The sequence below is a fragment of the Stegastes partitus genome, unplaced genomic scaffold, assembly GCF_000690725.1.
Source record: "Stegastes partitus isolate 25-593 unplaced genomic scaffold, Stegastes_partitus-1.0.2 Scaffold140, whole genome shotgun sequence".
Taxonomy (NCBI): Eukaryota; Metazoa; Chordata; class Actinopteri; family Pomacentridae; genus Stegastes; species Stegastes partitus.
In genome coordinates, this window is record NW_007577871.1 from 648,612 (window position 1) to 652,085 (window position 3,474).

Here is a 3,474-nt window from a genome sequence, read left to right on the forward strand (position 1 = left end):
TGGGTTTACCCGCCTAGCATCAAGCTAGTCATCGTTTTATGTGCTGAAGCCTTTGGTTAGCTAACCGCGCTACTCGTGTTGATTGTGGATATAACCTTGGTGTTGTTGGACTGTCGAAGATGTATTCTTGTAATATATGTGGAGAAAACGTACAGTCTGTAAAAGCATATGTTTTGCACTGCAAACTGCACTGCAATGAACCCCGACATATTTTCAGATCTGTTGGAACAAGTTGTAAGCAGGTATTTTCTGGATATACAGCTTTAAAGTCACACTTCCATCACCACCACAACAGTACACCAACAGTCACTCAGGATGTGACTTTAACGGCATTAAAATGTGCTGTCTCTCTTTGTGAACGCTAGTGTGAGGGAACTAAGTCGTTGGTTGCTCACTTAAAAGAGCACATAGCAGAAGGGCATCATGTAGCTTGCCCAGTGAGAGGATGCAAAAGTGTGTTCACTGCAAAAACGTCTTTTACCTCCCACATGTCCAGAAAGCACAGACATTGGTCAGAAAATGTGATTAGTCCATCAATCAAAGATACACATCGTGAGAGTCCCACTACAAGTGCCACCATACAGGGAGCTGCCAATGTGTCAGATGCTGAAGACACTGTTGGGCACGGGTCTAATTTCAGTGACCTGTATCTGAGAAATGCACACTACTCACAATAAGTTAGGGATATTGTGAGAGACTCAGTGGATTTCATACATACAGTCTTTGTTTCACTTCAGAGATTTCTGGGACAGGGAGGCTATTGTATTGGGGTGATAGTGTTACGGGGAGGTACGAAGGCTCATGCGCGAGGCAACATGACACGGCAGACAGGCGGTTTAAACAATAAATAATTTATCATAAGAAACCGATACAGAACTAAAGGAGATTGCTGGAAAAGCAACTATGTTTAAGAGGACAGAAAACAAAAACCAAAGGCACGGAAAAAACAAAACTAGACTAAACAAGAGAAACTAAAAGAGGACACCAAAAGGTGTTAAATAAGGAGAATGACTAGAAAACAAAAAGACTAGCAAACTGAGAAAACGCTAGCTCTACGCACGGGCAGGTGGGGTAAGCAAACAGAAGTAAAAGAACTAAAAAACTAGCGGATCAAAAGCTAACACAGAGCTAGCGCAAAGCGCCGACTGGCGAACTAAATACAGGGTGAATCTGACCTGACAGAATCGACTGAGAGGAGAGGGGAAGCAGGATGGTGAATGGGGGAGCGGAGCGCCTGGCGTTGCCGCGGTTGCGGTGGAGCGGCTGCCGACAACCGGGGGCGGACGCCAGGGAGCTTCGGGAGGGAGAGGTGGACGGAGCTGGTGTCCGGGCTGACGGGAGGGATAGAGCGGGCAGGTGACTGGTGGTGAATCCGATTTCCGGGGCAGGAGTGAGACGGAGACAGAACCGGTGAGTGATTTGACGGCGTGGCACTGGAGCATTGTCTGGTTGGAGCTGAAGTACCAGCAGACCGGAGGTTGCAGCTGGAGCGGACCAACCCCCACGCAACAATCACCAGATTGGCGATGAGGCACACCTGCCTGCATGCAGGGACGGCAGAGAGAGAGCGCCAGAGAGCCCGAGAGAGAGATAGAGGGAGAGCGCCAGAGAGCCAGAGAGAGAGAGAGCGCCAGAGAGAGAGAGAGCCAGAGAGAGAGAGAGAGAGAGAGAGCGCCGGGCAGGGGCCGAGGCTGCAGGGCCATGACAGATAGACACACCTCATTTTGTGTTTTCCATGTAATGGTCTCACTGTGTACAGTGTACCTTACATATTGGGGCCAATACCAAAAAACTAAAAGACAACCCTTTTCAATGTGGCACCAATTTCAACATTCTGTGGGTATAAAAAGCTGGTATAGTCAGTAAGTCATTTCAAGTTCATCGTTCAAAAAGCCATGAACACACGACGTCACTTAACGGACGAGCAGCGCCACCTGGCCATGGCACGCCTTCGAGTCGGTGGCAGGCAGTCTGATCTTGCTCGTGAACTTGGTGTGTCTCAAAGTGTCATCAGCAGAATTGCATCAAGACACAGAACTACTGGTACACTTCGTGACAGACCCAGGAGTGGGGCCCCAAGAGTGATCGACCGCAACGATGACCAGTACCTCAGGACCTATGCACTCAGACATCGCTATGCAAGTGCCACAGAGCTGTACGAGATGTGAGGGGTACTAGGGTTTCCAGACAAACCATTCGCAATCGACTCCACCGCTTTGGCTTGAATGCCAGAAGACTGTTGCAGGTGACTCCACTGACACCAAGACACTGTTACAGTGCGTTTGCAGTGGGCACAAGACCATGTGACCTGGACAATGCAGCAGTGGTTTACCGTCCTGTTCACTGATGAGTGTTGAGTCACCTTGCACAGAAATGATGGTCATCAGCGTTGCTGGAGAAGGTGAGGTGAGCGATATGCCGAGGTTAACATGGTCCCCAGGGTTCGCTTTGGTGGAGGAGGTGCAACAGTCTGGGCAGGCATCACCAGCCAGCGCAAAACAGATTTGTTTTTTGTAGATGGCTCAGTCACTGCACGTTCCTACCTCAGAGATATCATAGAACCCATCATCATCCCACAATTCCGCCAGCACACCCCCAACTTTCTGTTCATGGATGACCATGCTCCACCACATCGTGCTAGAATTGTCACAACTCGACTTCAGGAAGTCGGAGTGCCTCATATGGTATGGCCAGCAATGTCCCCTGACCTGAACCCCATAGAGCACGTCTGGGACCAGCTGAAGCAGAGACTGGATGATCGTACTCCACCCCCACGTGACCTGGCAGAACTGCGTGTAGCACTTGTGGAAGAGTGGAACGCATTGTCGCTACTGACATTGTCAATTTTTGTTATTTGGGGCTATCCTTGTTATTGTTTAATTTTGGGGTTAATAAATATTAAACTAATGAAAATGGTGTTTCTTCTCATTCATTATTAGTAATATCAAAGGGAACTTTTACTTATTTCATTAAAATTCAGACCAAATAGGAAAAGCACTCATGTAAATAACAATATCCCTAACTTATTGTCAGTAGTGTATGTGTGTTTTACATGAAACTACAAGGACAGCATCTTCTTCCAGTGTCGACCATTCAAAACATTGTTGAAGAAACACAGAATATACACGAGTTGGGACAGACATACTTTGAATCAACATACTTTGCTTTTAAAAGATATGTCCGTTTCAGATGAAGACAGTGTAAAAATATTTAACACAATTAAGGAAACAGACTTGTTTACAGCTTGTCACACAGGGTCCCTGTGGACTGCTTACTCAAGAGCCCAGTGCTTTAAAGACATGTTCAAATATGTGGAGCCCAAAAAAGTGTTGTTGGGCAGAGATGAGAACAGGACAGAAAGGTTTGCTTATTATATTCCTGTGCTAGAAACTTCAAAGGGTATGCTGGAGTCCAGTTTTTGGCAGGGCCTCATGTCAGTGGATCCTAATGATGTTTCCAAAACAGATGTTCTCT

At 47.1% G+C, this 3,474-nt stretch overlaps 1 long non-coding RNA gene across 1 annotated transcript; it reads left to right on the forward strand.

The window, feature by feature from the left end:
* The first annotated feature begins 675 nt into the window (after window positions 1-675).
* On the forward strand, window positions 676-1,799 carry LOC103355259 (uncharacterized). The gene is made up of 3 exons (XR_520075.1): window positions 676-770; window positions 1,320-1,322; window positions 1,709-1,799. It is a non-coding gene; the product is annotated as an uncharacterized LOC103355259 (long non-coding RNA).
* Window positions 1,800-3,474: the final 1,675 nt, after the last annotated feature.